The sequence below is a fragment of the Crinia signifera genome, chromosome 6 (assembly GCF_055691185.1).
Source record: "Crinia signifera chromosome 6, ASM5569118v1, whole genome shotgun sequence".
NCBI lineage: Eukaryota > Metazoa > Chordata > Amphibia > Anura > Myobatrachidae > Crinia > Crinia signifera.
In genome coordinates, this window is record NC_139222.1 from 203,219,454 (window position 1) to 203,236,590 (window position 17,137).

Here is a 17,137-nt window from a genome sequence, read left to right on the forward strand (position 1 = left end):
ATTGAAATCGGGGTCAGAGAGAGAGACAGCATGGGCCAAGCGATTGACCGCAGGGACAGGGACGGCAGGGGCAGCAAGAGGAATGAAAGGGGCAGGGAGTGGGACACAGGGAGAGGGATGGCAGGGGCAGGCAGAAGTACAACAGGGCAGAGGGACATTAATAATAATAATAATCCTACAGTATATAATAAAAGGCTAATGCCGATCTCCACCTCTATGGGAGACATTCAATGGTTTCACGTGCTAGAGGCAACTAGATGGTGCCCAACAGAGCAAGTCAAGTGTTACTCCATTTGGCCATGCACAGCCCTGGCATTACTGCTATGTTGTTCTGTAATTTTGTCAGGCTGGGACTTTGGACCTTATTCTAGTTCACTCTTTCTGACAAAATCCTTCTTAGATGGACAAAACCATGTGCACTGCAGGGGGGCAGATGTAACTTGTTCAGAGAGAATTAGATTTGGGTTTGTTTTTACTTTTTAAGTGAGATCTATATTGCAGCGTAAAAATAAAGCAGCCAGTATTTACCTTGCACAGACACAAAGGGTGACATTCTATGGGATGAGATTTGTGTTTTTTGGCGAATATTAGTAAAAAAAATGGCGCCATCGCATTTTTCCTGGAAATCGCATATTTAATAGGATGCGCTAAGGGACGGATATCGCATATTATGTGCGATAACTCATGCGGACCAAAAGTGTGTGAAAAATTCGCATTTTTATCGCATCCAGATGTTTTCGTACAGAAAAGTATACAAATCGCTTATTTAATGGGATGCATTTTCGCAAATCACACTTTTAAGGTGTCTAATAATCGCACTTTTTTCAGACCAGGTTCTGTTGGGCGATTTGGCCCAGAACTCACTTTGGTCAAGTGCACAAATGGTTAATTTCAGCACAGGTGCCCTCAATTTCACTCAGAAACACCCCTACATATACCCCAACATCATAGAGGACACCTGTGAGGGTTTGAGACATGGAGATTTTGCAGAGTGGTTTGGAATTGCTCATTTGTGATGTGGCCCATTTGGAGGAGCTGCGCAGGAGGGAGGAAGCTCCACACCAGATCCAGGTAGCCCCCCGACTACTGCGTACCCCACGTATGTATAGTGCTCGGCTGTTCCTGGACTCCCTCTCGGATCAACAGGTTGTGGGGATGTTTAGGCTGAACCGCAATAACCTGTTGGACTTATATGAGCAGGTAAGAGATGATTTGGACCCTTTTGGGGGAGGCAACTATGCAGTGTCTGGGCTGCAGAAATTAATGTGTACCCTCTACTATTTGGCCACAGGCTCCACTCAGTCTGTGACCTCATGGTCCTTGGAGGTATCACAGCCCACTTTCTCTAAGCATTTTACTCAAGCGTTACTTGCTTTAAAGAAGTTGTGGCGGACATACATCAGATTCCAACATTCTGAGTAGGAGTGGCAGGACCACAAGGTGGCTTTCTATAGACTCTCAGCATACCTTCACATGCTGGGAGCTATAGACTGCACGCACATTGGGATTAGGGCACCACGTCTATGTTAATAGGCGTGGGTGGCACTCCCTGAACATGCAGGTTGTATGTGATGCTCATCTGAAAATCCTAAGTGTTGTCGCAGGCTTTCCTGGGAACTGCCATGACGCCTATGCAACCGATTCATCCAACAACAACAAATGCCAGAGGGCTGGCTACTTGGTAAGTACATTTTTACATATCACCCTCTCTGTCCTTATTTGTACCTGCTCAAATGGGTGTGTTTCCAGTTTCACAAGCATATTGCTGTTGTCCCAGTGTCTCCTGTTTGCACAATGCACATACCTTACCATATAAGGCAATAACTTTCTATCTGTGTTTTAGGTGACTCAGGATATGGGTGTGTTTCCTGGCTCATGACACCTTTGCGCTCCCCAGAGGGCCCTGCACAGCACCGGTATAATGAAGCCCATATTGCAACCCGCAATGGGGTAGAGCGTACATTTGGCGTATTGAAAAGTAGATTCCGGTAATTGGACCGGTTATTGGGTACGCTGCTTTACCACCCTGCAAAAGTAGTGATGATCATCCAGGCTTGCTGCATGTTACACAACATAGCCCTGTCCCAACCTGCCTATGTGGAGGAGGAACATGCAGCAGTCGTGCAGGAAGCCCAACCTACCACACCTCGGGTAGTGATGGGTACGCAGAGGGGGAATCTGGTGCGTACACAAATCATCAGGCGTTACTTTTCTGGTAAGCACATGTGCCCTGTATTCCAACATCTACATTTGCTGTAAGTGTACTCATAAACAAATTATTTAACAATACCATCTGTTTCCACCCACATTTAGCCTAATACACAGAGCCCAACGGATGCAGCTGGTGGTGCTGACCTATCCCTTGCTGTAATCAACCTTGTAAGTACATTTGTAACATGTATGAATTAAGTTTGCTCTAAAACATGGCTCATCTGGTGTTGTGGAACTACACGTGCCAGCATGCCCTGACACACAATAACCATTACAGTCCAAACAATGAGTGCCAGAGCTTGCTGGAATATGTAGTTCCACAACCTTTGACGGGCTAGAAGTTACCCAACACTACTTTTCAGCAATCCCATTGTCATATACCATTACACTATGTCATATTTCACACAACAATGGCTTTAAAAATAATACACAGACAAAATGGTATGTGTTTAGACATTTTTACTGCAGTATAGTATGTCATAAACAACCTGCATTTTTGTCACTCAAACATTCAAACTGTCGGGGGATGTAACAAGATGCATTGCATATTCGATGCAAATTAAAAATGTATAAAAAATATGACCTGTTTTCTCCCAGCATCAGGCCACCCTAAACCACTTCTTGAAGCTGCACCCAGGCCACCCCGGGTCCTAATACTCAGACGGGGTGGGGAAGTGGGGGAGCCACTTACTGGGGTGCTAGATACACTACTCAGTGTAGATGCTGCTGCACCTATGATATTGCCTTCCATCTGCTGAAGTTGTGCCTGCATACCTATTAAGGCATTGGTCTGTACACGATTGGCTAAGTGCAGCTATACTTTGCGCAAGGCTGCCAATATGGCTATTCTGTTCCCTTACAGCAGAAGTAAGATCTGCAAAACGGGTGTCAATGCTATTTGCAATGCGCACATGAGTACCTACACCAACCCGTACACTCCTTGAAATTTTTCTTAATTAAAGAAAAGTGTGACGCATGTACCCCTGGATGTTCACTATTTGCAGGCTTTGGGAGGCCATAAATTCAATTTGTTTCTCCTTGAAATTTACCAAGGAGTTAGCTACTTGTGCAGCAGAAGCTGCTGTATGGGGTGTGTTTGTGGGTGGGTTGGGAGTCACCCCACTTGGGGGAAGATCACTCTGTGATGACGTCTGTATTTCCTCCTCAGCCGCAAAGGTCTCCACGGGTTCGAGAATGATGACCATTTCGTCCAACATCATCATAGAGGATTCTGTTGGTTGTGTTCCTAGTTGTACAGTACCTGTGGATACAGATGAAGAGGTAAGTACTGATGCATATATAGGCCAGTCTCTCTTCATTACTGTTTTTGAAAGGGCTTGAGATACTGAACGCACATACCTAGGGGTATGTTTGAAAACATTGCCATGTATGTTTAAGATTGCATGTGGTCACACTTACCAGCTCTGGATGGCGTTGGCGGCCTATTGGTATCTGCGACGTGCATGCCAGGCAGGACCTCAGGGGGTATGATTCTTTTGAGCTTGACCTCATAGGACGTGTAGCAGACAGTGGTGGGGCTTCCTCCGCCAGTCTTGGTGGCCTCCTCCACCTCCATGGCCATTTTACTTTTGAGCTGTCTCTTGATGTCGTTGAACCTCTTCTTCGCATTTCTGACCAGGCGCTTGTGCTGACTTACAGCGTTCACCACCTGGGTGATGTCCTTCCACATAGCCCTTTTCCGCTGTGCAGTGCTCTTGTGGTGACTTTTCCCCAGTAACCGGTCAAACACGGGTATGATAGCCCAGACAAGCGCAGCATTTTCCTCGTAGGAGAATCTGACCTTTCGGACAATTTTTGTGCGGCCAGCTTCTACCTCCTCCTCCTCATTTTCTACTCCAGCCATGTACCCCTCCTCCTCCATGCCAGTGTCTTCCTCCTCCTCACCTCCATCTTCCTCCACCTGTGGCCCTTCTGCAGCTGCTCTGGGGTATGGAATAGGTCCTGGGTATAGGATGGGGATGCCAGCGGATCCTCCACCTTCTCCTGCTGGGGCTGGTCTGCCAGGGCCTGGTCTGGGGCTGGCCTTGCTGTGGCCATGCTGCCTGCCACACTGCTGCCACTCCCTGTAATGGAGGACGACCTCAGCAGTCCTCTGCTGCCTCTCCCACTTGGCTGGCTGCTGCCACTGCTCCCTCTGCCACTTCTCCCTCTGCCACTGCTCCCTCTGCCACTGCTCCCTCTGCCACTGCTCACTCTGCCACTCCTCACTCTGCCACTCCTCACTCTGCCACTCCTCACTCTGCCACTCCTCACTCTGCCACCAACACCTCTTCCTCTGCTCACACTGCCACTGCTCCTCTCCATGCTCCTTACTTCCTATCAAAGAGTGAAATGGCGCCAGTGCCCCTTTATATAGGGGGTGTGATACATAATGGAGGGGACAGAGGTGGGCCAATAGGTTAGGGGGTTCTTAGTCATGCGGAGACAGTTTTGTAAATCGCACTCCGGTCGGTCCAAAACTCGCAAATGACCGGCGGAAGAAATCGCACTTTTTTGTGTCATAAATTCGCACCACTTCGCCGCAAATCGCACTACATCGCACTTTTCAGCCTCCAAATCGCATACCATTAAATATGCGAATTATTACCAAAAAATGCGAATTAAAAAAGTGCAAATAGCAGCGATGTGGTGCGAGATAAAAAAATGCGCATTTATCTCATCCCATAGAATGTCACCCAAAATAACTCACCCAAATCTAATTCTCTCCGCACATTTTACATCTGCCCCCCTGCAGTGCACATGGTTTTGTCTATTTAAGAAGGATTTTGTCAGAGAGAGTGAACTAGAATAAGGCCCTTAGTGATCACAATAATAATAATAATAATAATAATAATAATAATAATAATAATAATAATAAAATAAGGTATATTAGATACAATATGCTCTCTCCTGGACTTCTTTGCTAGTTGTAACCACACTAACTGTCAGTGAGTCCCAGACAGTGATGTTTGACAGCATTTGGGGCCTGAGAAATACCTACACACTCAGCTGCAAATTTGCTGCTTGAGTGATTATTGGATGACATGTGCACAGTACACTGTATGCATGTGGGAGCCGCTAGTGTCTTCGCTTGCCGTATGCATGGTGAATGACACCCTGCGACTGTTTGGGGGCGGTAACCCCGCATTTCCAGAGTGCCCCAGAAAATGAAGGTATTCCCCGGGCATGGGGAGGGAGGGCCAGTGACATCACCAGCGGCCTTCCTCTCCCCATGGCCTTCGTAGTGATAAGTAAGTCTAGACTTGCGAATAGCGCAAATTCATTCAATGGTGACTGATTCTGAATGGGTTTCCCCAAGTGCAAAAACTAATTTGCAGCGGTGCACATGGGCAGGATTTTACTCATGTTGGGCAGCGTGAAGTGACAGTAACCTGATTGCTGGGCTCCGAGCACTCGCAGCCCATTGATCAGGTCTGAATCGGGCCCTTGGTTTGGCAGTTGGTATGGCTCTGTTATGCAACTGCCACTGCACCTAATGGAATGGGCCAAGTTGGTGGGTATGATAATATTCACTGGAATGGAACAATAGAGTAGCTGTGCTTATCAGGATGAGAATAGGAAACTATTGTAAAGTAGTTACAATGAAACAATGAAAATGTGATCACTGAGGGGAAAAGGAAGAATTTTAATGAGAGAAAATAAGAATGATTTAGTACTGTATGATACAATAATTACAATACTTAAAATAAATGAACACTGAAGCAGAACAGAATAGAAGCTAAGCCTGGTAGAACAAAATCCCTGAGTATCAGACAGTAGTAGCCATGGAAAATGGCCACAGGGCAATAGCAGAGTGAGAATAAAGCAAGGCAGAATAAAAATTGCTGAGCATTAACACTGTTAACAATGAACAACGAGTAAATGAGCAGTGATGCATCAAACAATAAATATAACGAGCAATGGGAAAGTGAGCTGTGAAGCAGAGCAGCATAGGGCAGGGGAAGGTAATGTGGAGTAAATGAGTACAGTTCTATACAGCAGTAAGGAGAACAGAATGGAGAAATACAGATACAGTAGTTGTAGATGGTCTGAGGGAGAATAGTGATTTCAAATTAATAATGATCACAGTATATTTGTCTTGTCGTGAAAGGCTTACAGTATATGGAAGTTGTTAGCAGTATTTACAAATACTGTATATGGATAGCCTATAAACAATAACATCCGTTTTACTGCTGATCAATCCATGGCTACGATCAATGGCAATGGTGCAGTTCACATCACTAGTGACAAACCATGTCATAATGTACTATCCACAGTAACCATAGGCGAATCTAGAAATATGCTAATGGATGGTCCTAGATTGGAGAAAGGAAATCTATGCGCGGCGAAGCCACGCGCAAAAAATTTGAGGGGGCATGGCCTAAAGAGGGGTGTGGCCTCATTTGAAGGGTGTGGCTTAACAGGGGCGAGTCATGCCCCACAGCGTGATGCTCCATTATACATATGCCACACACCGTGATGCCCATTATAGCTATGACCCACAACATGAAGCTCCATTATGCATATGCCCCACACCGTGATGCCCATTATACATATGCCACACACATGATGCCCATTTTACATATGCCACACACCATGATGCTCCATTATACATATGCCCCACAACGTGAAGATCCATTATACAACTGCCCCACAGCGTGATACTCCATTAATCATATGCCACACACCGTAATGCCCTTTATACATATGCCCCACAACGTGATGCTACATTATACATATGCCCCACACATGATGCTCATTATACATATGCCACACACCGTGATGCCCATTATACATATGTCACACACATGATGCCCATTATACATATGCCACACACATGATGCCCATTATACATATGCCACACACCATGATGCTCCATTATACATATGCCCCACATTGTGAAGATCCATTATACAACTGCCCCACAGCGTGATACTCCATTAATCATATGCCACACACCGTGATGCCCATTATACATATGCCCCACAACGTGATGCTACATTATACATATGCCCCACACATGATGCTCATTATACATATGCCACACACCGTGATGCCCATTATACAGTACATGTCACACACAAGTCTGAATTAGGAAGAGCCGGCCCTAGGCATAGGCAAACTAGGCAAATGCCTAGGGCACTTTGAATGCCTAGGGGCACCAGCAGCTTCTGCTGGTTAAAATGATATGCAGCACGCCTATACTCTGTGTGTAAGTGTGGCTGTACCTGCATACGAAATAGTGTGTTCATGGAAAGCACTGTAATATAGCATTTCGGATACAGCCACAGTCGCAGCCAGAATATAGGCATGCCGCATATCATTTTAATTATCGGAAGCTGCTTGTGTGTTCGATGTTAGCAGAGCTGGCCGGGAGCTGCATGGCATATTGAGGCAAGATGTATGAAGACACATCTGTATCCAAGCAGAGGCAGAGGTCACAGTGTTAGTGGCTCTGTGAGTGCTGTGTGCAGGTGGGTTGGTTGTGCAATAGTGCTCGGCATATGTGTAAGGGGCATTAAGTGTGTCATTGTGTGTATAAGGGCATAATGAAGGGCTTAATAAAGGTTGGCATAATGTATAATGTGCATTATATTTATAAGTACATTAATAATGTACTGTATGTCATGTGTAAGGGGTATTACTGTGTGGTATTATGTGTATAAAAGGCATTAATAATGTGTGGCATTATGTGTATAAGGTGCTCTACTGTATGGTGTGACATATAGAATGGGCACTTACTGTGTGGAAAAAACAGGGTTGGGGGTGTAGGGAGAGGTCAGTCGCACTGGATTTATAGGTTTTACACAATCAAATAAAGTTAAAGGACCCTCAGGACTTCATATGGGTGGTTTTCCTTAAATGATAAATATGAGGGTGTGCTACCACTGGACACAGAAGCGAGACTTTATTAAAGGAAAGGAAAAGACATGTCGCTATGTGGTGCACCTAAAGATACAGAGTTTTTCTTAAAAAGTAGCTTTTATTAAATCTTATTAAAAGACAAAGGTGCGAAATATTGACAAACAGGTGAAAAAAACATAAAACACGGACAGTGTAATAAAAAGGATAAATTTTTATCCTTATACAGTGTGTCCCAATTCCCCCAAATGGCCCCTTGTAAGTATATATATGTGCTCCTAAAGCACTGCTGGCAGACAAATTGGACACTTCAGAAAATGTATATATAACGAACACAGTGGTTCCCAATGTCTGTCAGCCACTGATATGTGTTTCAGTTGGCTGGTTCACTGCTGACACTTTATAGAATGTAGGCTCAGCTTTAATGTTAAATTGGTACTGTTGATTCCCCGAAGCAGGGTAACTAAAGACGTGGTATAAATAACTCTCCCTGATCCTATCAGGGGAAAATATGCACCAATGATGACCTAATGGTACAAGTAGCAATGTGCATAAATATATGGTGTTACCCTTGTTGTACGGGGGCTGAGCGTCTACCCGGCTAGTGAAACCTGGCTAGAACTGCCACTTCTAAGCCAAATTCCCACTACCGCCGGGAGGTGAACCGGGAGGTAAGCTGACAAGCAGTGGAGCGAACGGATACATACACGCCGCCTGTCCCTACCAGTCCCGCGCTGTTCCACCACTGCTTGTCAGCTTACCTCCCGGTTCACCTCCCGGCGGTAGTGGGAATTTGGCTTAGAAGTGGCAGTTCTAGCCAGGTTTCACTAGCCGGGTAGACGCTCAGCCCCCGTACAACAAGGGTAACACCATATATTTATGCACATTGCTACTTGTACCATTAGGTCATCATTGGTGCATATTTTCCCCTGATAGGATCAGGGAGAGTTATTTATACCACGTCTTTAGTTACCCTGCTTCGGGGAATCAACAGTACCAATTTAACATTAAAGCTGAGCCTACATTCTATAAAGTGTCAGCAGTGAACCAGCCAACTGAAACACATATCAGTGGCTGACAGACATTGGGAACCACTGTGTTCGTTATATATACATTTTCTGAAGTGTCCAATTTGTCTGCCAGCAGTGCTTTAGGAGCACATATATATACTTACAAGGGGCCATTTGGGGAATTGGGACACACTGTATAAGGATAAAAATTTATCCTTTTTATTACACTGTCCGTGTTTTATGTTTTTTTCACCTGTTTGTCAATATTTCGCACCTTTGTCTTTTAATAAGATTTAATAAAAGCTACTTTTTAAGAAAAACTCTGTATCTTTAGGTGCACCACATAGCGACATGTCTTTTCCTTTCCTTTAATAAACACTTACTGTGTGGTCTAATATGAAAAAAGAGCAATTCAGTGTGATGTAATGTGAATAATGGGCACTACTGTGAGAAGTAAAGTATATAAGGTTAAGTGGTACTACTAAGTGATGTAACGTGAATAAGGGACACTGTCGCATGATATAATGTTAACTTAAGTTGCACTAATGTGTGGCATAATTTGAATTGGGGGTACTATTGTGTGGCCATTCCCCTTCCCAGTGAGAACACACCCATTTTTGAGATGCGCGCAAAATGTGCGCACTGTTTCTATTTAAAATATTGCGGGTAGGAGCACCAAAATGATGACTGCTGTGATGAGTGAAGATGGTGCTGGGAAAAGGGAGCAGGGTAAGAGGTGGAACTAGTGGCAGTGCTAGGAAGCACCAGCCAAAATCTTGCCTACGGCATCATGTTGGCTAGGGCCGGCTCTGGAATTAGGCCTTATGTGCTTTGGAGTCCGCTTACACATAATTTGTAATATTGACTCTAATATTAGCTATCCAAATAGTGGCAATAATATTTTAACCATAGGTCATTATTGGGATATTCAATTGTAGCCTTTTTTTCAGCCTCTGTTGGGTGATAACACATCGGATACGGGATAATTTCTTGGACCCATGTGCTATTGTGGCTCAGAGGGCTGAATATCAGGTACTGTGCCTCATGGTCCTGAGGCCAGCGAAGCATAATCCTCAATGAGCAGCTGTAATTTAACACTGTATTAATTGTATTAATTGTTGTATATATTGTATGTTACAGTCTGTGAAGCAGTAATGTGGATTGTCCATACTGGAGTCACACAGTTATATTGTACACTATGTGCAACAACATGATCAATGGCAGAACTACACCCAGGACATTGTGCCGGGACCCGCGGCATTGACAACAGTACTTATAATGAAACACACTGACACTTTACAGCATGCTGCGGCTGGCCACTTACGGTACCAAAATGTAGGAATTGGTCCAGCCAAAGAAGCAGGGCCGGCAACAGAAATCTTGGGGCCCCATACACTGATATTTCTGGGGGCCCCCACCCCCTCAAGCACTAGTAGTTGTGTGGAGCAGGGAGGAATGGTGAGCATATTGGTGGCAAGGAGTCCCATATAATTGCTTCCCCCAGCGCATATAGGGCCTTATTCTGATCTGAGCTCAGTACAAATTTGTTCTTAAAATGGGCAAAATCATGTGCACTACAGGTGGGGCACAAGTAACATGTATATAGAGAGTTAAGTTTGTGTGAGTTATTTTGTTTCTGTGCAGGGTAAATACTGGCTGCATTATTTTTACACTGCAATTTAGATTTCAGTTTCAGCACACCCCACCCAAATTTAATTCTCTTTGCACAGGTTACATCTGCTCCACCTGCAGTGCACATGGTTTTGCCCATTTTAAGAACAAATTTGTACTGAGCTCAGATCAGAATAAGGCCCATAGTCTCACTTCTGAATTGACAACTAATACACATTATGCCACAAATCGTGATGCCTACTACATATTATACCACACACCTTAATGCCCATTAGACAATTGATGTAACGCACCATGGCAACCGCCGCACGATGATGATGCTAACCAGGGTTGCATCACCTTTCAAGTGGCGTGAGTTAAGGTGCTTGGTGTTACACGCGTTTCCATAGTAACCGACAGGGTAGGATGACGTCATCAGCGAGCGCATCCACTCTGTACGGATGATGCAGGGGCGGTGTTCTCACTGGTGCTGGTATGATAAAGGTATGTGATTTTCACCCGAGTATTATCCTGATGACGATGTGGTAAAATACATTGAAAACATTTGAACTTCAACTGCATGATTTCCTTCTTTCTTATCCATGTGCGGCCTTTGTGGAGTGTATGTATATATATATATATATATATATATATATATATATATAAAAATATACATACACACACACACAGACACACGTGTGTGACCAAATTCAGATATTTACTGCCAGTTTGAAGCCATACGTCCTTAGAGACCAATTCAAGTGCAGTATGTTAAATCAAAGCATTGACAAGAGACTGCTATCCAGACCTGAGCTAACACTAGACACGGCCCCGAGAAGCAGCAGTAGAGACCCAAAGTGCACCCCACATATAAAGATTTCTCACCTTAATGAGCACCCACAATGGTCTGGGGACATTCGTCGGGACACGCAGCTCTTGGCTGCCGCGCAAACAGCCTGTGGACGGTCCGCCGGGACACGCAGCTTCCGGCCGCTGCTTAGATACACTGACAGCACTGGCTCATGTCAGTGTGTGTAAGCGCCGGCGGCCGGAAGCTGCGTGTCCCGGCAGACCGTCCACAGGTTGTTTGCGCGGCAGCCAAGAGCTGCGTGTCCCGGCGAATGTCCCCAGGCAGCCCCCAAGTACTGCAGGCTCAATTGTCTCAGCGGCACCACGGCCACGCTAACAGTCAGAGGATGAGTGGCCCGGCGGCCAAGCGGGGGCTGAACTTGGGGCCCCTCTGATACTCGGGGCCCTTCACAGCTATACCCTTTGACCCCCCTGTCGCCGGGCCTGCAAAGAAGGAGTTGGTCCTCTAGCCTCTGCCTATGACACTGCTAGTTGCCTGTATTCTGATGCCATGTTTTGGTGACCAGCCCCGGTATGAACACCAGAGAGCCCCGCATGCCTTCCTACATTACACTAACGTCTGGCCTGCTGGTCTGGTCTCTGCCATAACTCATTGGTCCCAATGTTTGCCACTGACATGTCAACTGTGTTCTCTGCATGCACAAAGATCGCGGACTGGGTGAAAGGTCAGTTCTTCCAACCCTAACCTACCTACTTTGCAGCCTAAACCTAACCATCCCGCTTCACAGCTAACACCATACCCATCTTCTAAGTGCTTACCCCTAACCTCCTTCACAGCATCCTAACAGTAGCCTAGTGTGTATGGGGCTTGTCTAAGCATAGAATGGTCATCTGAACTTCAATGCAGAGGTCAATAAACCTTAATTGGAAGATGAAGACACTGGCTTAGGCATTCCACCAAAATTATGCTGACACGCCTTTTTTTTTGTAAAGTGGAACCTATTCCTGCCCCTCCTCGCCCACAAATGAGCACAGCGTGTCAATCATGCTGCATCTTAGGTGGCTCTTTGATCATAGTCGCAGACACAGTACTTCACACAGCGCTGCATTCACTGTGCAATTGAAGTACCATTGGAGATATACGTAAACATTGCATTCACATACATCTCAATATTACCAATATTAGTATACTTATATACCATCACTGCTTAGTGAACATTGGCATCAATCAGCTCATTGTCCATAATGAGGCTCCCTCGGTAATCATTAATTCAGTGTTTTCCTGCAGACCTACACACATTTCTAATCCCCTTATGAAGCTGTCAGGTCTTTAATACAAATTTAACAATGAATGGGATCTAATTATCCCAAATATGCAAAGCTCATGAATCATTCAGTGTTAGTATGATTTTTAGCCACTTCTTGTGTACCTCATGTTTGTGTAAAGAAAAAAGCGCACTAAAATATAGTTATGTTTTAACTAATGCAAAGCAAAATTGCCTATCACAGGCTTCCCTTTCAGATGGTGCGTCTGAAACTGTGACTAGGAAGCAAAAGAGTATATTTACTGCGTTGCCGAAACTGTTACTATGATTTCCTAAATCTCAAAAAATATCAGAACATCTGGTGTTTTTGTTCTCTCAACAAACAGTGCCCTGCATCCTTTAGATATGAAGTAGTTCCATCTCAATATATATTTATGACCTTCTGTATACACATATTTTCTCTCTGCATTCATCAACGACATTTCCGCGGCTGTCACAAGATCAAATAAATGAGTACTTTGGATAATTAAACAGCATAATAAATTATAGTTAATGCTAATTTTTATTACTGTGTTTGTTTCTGGGCATCAGAAACCAAGGTCATCATGTGCCCCATCTTGCAGAGTTCTAATACTGAATTTCTTAAATCCAGTGCCATGAGCAGATCATGTTTTGAGACTTTCCCTTGTGATTCATTTTTTTGAATGGGTCAGTAAATTGTCTGTTCACTTAAATTAGAATCCTTCAAATAAAGGCAATAGGGATTAAAATGAATAGATGCTGTTCATGTTTAAATATGTTCTAAGACGCGAAACTACAATACATTTGTGTGGCTCACCAATAGTCTGTCTTTTATAATCTGTGCCATTTCTAGTACATGCACAGTATTCCATGTGGTCTGGTCGTCCACAAGGAATTCTGTTGAAAATGTTCCTCCCAAAATGGCTGCTGCATCAGAGGAGACAGTTTTGAAGGATGGTGGAGGAGACATCAGCCATTTTGGGAGGGACATTTGCTATCAAGGTTTATTTGAAGAAGAAGGCAGCAGATGCGAACACTGAAGCCCCATTACCTGTGGAGGGTGCAAATCACAATGCTGCAGCCACCAGCTAGAGCAGGGATAGTGGAACCTTCGGCCCTTCAGCTGTTGTTGAACTACACATCCCAGAATTATTTACTACAGTTTTAGCACGGCCAAATAGCAAAACTGTAGCAGTGCATGCTGGGATATGTAGTTCAGCAACAGCTGGAGGGCCGAAGGTTCCCCATCCCTGAGTTAGAGGAAGGCAGTGGTGGCGGCAAAGAATCCCTGACAGTGAACAGGTAGTAGGGCATTACTATGTGAGGCTGCCTCACTGTGGCATATAATACTGTTTCCAGGCATAATATGGTGCAATGGACATTTGAAGATACGGGGTTCCAAATCACTTATGCATGGCGGTAGATTACAACCAACAGTGGATTATTGAACAGCATGGGCTAGAAACAGCATACAGTAGCAAACTTTTCTAATCCCAATTTCCCTATCAACTCCTGATGGAATATTACTATACTTCTTTGCCTAGGAGCAGACAATCTCCCCCAGCTTTCTAGTAAGTACTACTTATACCCCCAGAAGCTTCAGTTTCCGAAGTGTGTTTTATATTCTTCTTTGTATAAGGTTAAGGCATCATTATACACTGCACATATTCTAATCAAGATGATAACATCAGCTGGAGAGCTACCCTGTCTGGCCAGCTTACTTGGACAATAGATACGTGAAAAAGCAGACAGCATGTTCCTGCATGGTTTACTCTAATATAAATGAGCACGTTGTACCAGGATTTTCTCTTAAATCTAAATGAGACAGCAGTATACTCATGCCCACTACATTGCATAATGCACAGTATATCACTGACCAGCGCTTTTCACCATTCCATGCACCTGAGGAAGATGGATTTAGAATTAAAGATATGTTCTATGGGTCTAGGCCGACAGTTAATTGCTGTAGGTCGCCCTATTGACTATACAGTCAAAATGGAATAGAAAGTTAGTCAGAATCGCACCTTGTATACGCTACATAAGAACAGGTGTTTTTTTTTTTTTTTTACAAAAAACCCCCTGAAAACTTGTGTCAATCTTTTTATATGTTGACCAATGGCATGTCGACCTTTTGCTTGTCAATCTTTTGTCAATTTTGACTTTTTTCATGTGTTGACCTATTTCCTGTTGACCACTATTGGTCATCCTATTGACTGGTGACCAAAACACTGTCAACCTATTTTTTGGATGAAAGATAGGGGTTACCCTTCAGCATTACATACTAGTAGCTTAAGATAAATGAAACATACAGCATAGGGCCTAATTCTGATTCATTCGGAATGGGGGGAATTCAGCCCCGTTCCGATGTTTGGGGGTCTGCGCATGCGCAAGTGCATATTTGCACATGTGCAGTCCCTGGTAAAAATTAGCCTTGGCAAGTTACACACTTTCCGGGCTGTTCGTTGTGAGGAGGGAGAGCTGGGGGTGGACGGTGGTGGGAATGGGGATCACCCATGGGAACGCCCAGCATTTTATGGGTGTCCCCATGAAAATGCTGAGCACTTCCATGGGTACGTGGGCAGACCGATGCCTGCCGGGGACAGGCGGCTGACATCACAGGATGTCAGCTGCCTGCCCCATCCTTGTCCAGGCGCACACAAATAATAGTCATTATTCGATGGTCGGCAATTATCTTTCCTGCAGCGCCGGCAGGCCAGGGGATGTGTTTTTGTTACACATCCCCTTGCATGTTACCGAGGGAAAATGGTGGCGGAGGGGTGTGGGTGGTCGGAAGGGCAGCATCTCAGATGCTCAGCAGACTGTTATGTTCACAGCTTACCGAGCCAACCTCAATCAGGCACATAGTTTCAAAATTACACATAGAGTGACAATTCACTCACCAAATAATAGATCTGAGTTCTGATTGGATATTTCTTCCAGAGTGGTAGATGTACTATAGTGCATAGTACCGCTATAGCTCTTCCTGCTTTGTCTCTACCAAGGTTCAGCAGGAAGCCGTATCACCAAGATGAATTAACATGTTGGGTGCCAACATTAGGGAGTGAAATTTCCCCCCCCCCGCTGCAAATGTAACCAAAGATCATGGCAGATCAGACTGAATCTCGCAATATCTCATGTGAAGCTGGCAGCCACTGCAGCAGTAGACACCACTATCCCTTCTGCTGTGTATAGGCAATGACACCTGCAGCTGTCGATATAGATATCTGCAGGTTTCAGGCCATTCATACATTGCCCCCTGCTATCAGTGTGCTATGTTAAAGATAGCAGTGACAATATAATAAGAGTACCTGCCACTGAGCCAACTTTTCCTCCTTCATATACAGGTGTAAGTGGAATATGGTATCCTTAGTAGTAGGCCCAAAGGTGTGACCAGAATAGAGGAGATTGAATGTATAAAACAAGTCAGGTAAGATGACAAACAGCGGCAGATGGTAATGAGACTTAGCACTTTGGTATCATGAATAATGGCAGACAGGTAATCACAGGCACAGAGGTACAGTACAGGCAATGCTGTAGCAAGTAACATGGATTGTAAGATGTAATATAGGTGCAGTGTGAGAACACTGATGAAGTCCCAATATAGCAGAGCAAACAACAAAAGACTCAATGGAAGCTTTGCACTGTGATATTGACCGCTGGAGACTAGGAAGTTACCGATAATGATGACTATCAATGACGGAACACCAATGGTGAGGAGTATCAATGGCTGAACATGGTGGGGAGGGGTAACGATGACCGAACACCAATGGTATTAGGGATGATTCTGGAACACTGACGGAGCAGGACTATTGATGGCAAAACACCCATTTGAGCAGGGAAATTGATGGTGGAACACTGATGGTATCATGAACGATGCTGGAACATTGCTGGAGTCAAGCGGCACCATGGATGGATTAGGTGCAGGTCTCTTTAAGCAGGGACTGGAATCCTTTGGAGCTTGTTAGCCTGAAAGCTGCAAACAGAACGCAGCAATAGCAGAGAGAGACAACTCCAGTATCACAGGGAACACAACCACATCACTGACAACCAGGAAGTGCTGGATCAGGAAACTTATACCTGTTGGGAAGTAGGGATTGGCTGAGCAATTAGGGGGAATGCAGAGTGCAACAGATTGGCTGTAGGAAGCCATGTGACTTCTCCAAACATGCCTGCACCCAGTGGCAGACTTGTCGTATTTGTCAGTAACGCCCCTTGTGAGACCACGCCCCTTTCCCACAAGTGCCTGATTTTAGCTTGCACAAATGCACCTATTGCTTCCCTTCAACTATCATGGTGCCCCCTTCCTGTAATTTTTTCTGGATCCGCCACCTGGCTGCACCCATGTTT